The sequence below is a fragment of the Myotis brandtii genome, unplaced genomic scaffold (genome assembly GCF_000412655.1).
Source record: "Myotis brandtii unplaced genomic scaffold, ASM41265v1 scaffold247, whole genome shotgun sequence".
Lineage (NCBI taxonomy): Eukaryota > Metazoa > Chordata > Mammalia > Chiroptera > Vespertilionidae > Myotis > Myotis brandtii.
In genome coordinates, this window is record NW_005359352.1 from 2543537 (window position 1) to 2544281 (window position 745).

A 745-nucleotide genomic window follows, 5' to 3' on the forward strand; every position below is an offset into this window, starting at 1 on the left:
CGCTGGCTGGTGGGGGCTGCCTTCCCAGCAGAGGCGGCTGGTTGCAGCCACTGGCCTGACCTCCACGTCTGTCACTAAAGTTCTGTGTCTCCCTCCCTCCCTCAATGTCACCCCCTCTGCGGCCCTGGCCACTGCCTGCCTCCCTGCCCTGCTGGCCTCACACAGCCCTGGGGACAGCCAGGGAGCTGTGTCCATGCGACTCCATGCGGAGGGTCCGTTTTATTTATTTTTTTATTTTAATATATTTTATTGGTGTTTTACAGAGAGGAAGGGAAAGAGATAGAGAGTTAGAAACATCGATGAGAGAGAAACATCGATCAGCTGCCTCCTGCACACCCCCTACTGGGGATGTGCCCACAACCAAGGTACATGTCCTTGACCGGAATCGAACCTGGGACTCTCGAGTCCGCAGGCCGACGCTCTATCCACTGAGCCAAACCGGTTAGGGCCGGAGGGTCCGTTTTAAAGGCAGGGACGGGGTCTGAGGCATTGTTGCCTCGGCAGCAAGGACCCCAATACCTGGGCACAGGAGACTCACACAGTGACCACCATAGTGAACACATCGCTACCGAAAGGACAGATGGGAAATAGCAGAGCTGGTAAGCGAGAAGTCATGGGTATGTGGGTAATTAACGCAAAGCGATCATTACTGTACGTTGGCTCAGGTACCCGTAGTCAGAGGGGGCGGTGGCTCCTTCTCAGATCGGAGGGCTTATGGATTCCTGTCACATCCAAGCCGCAGGGG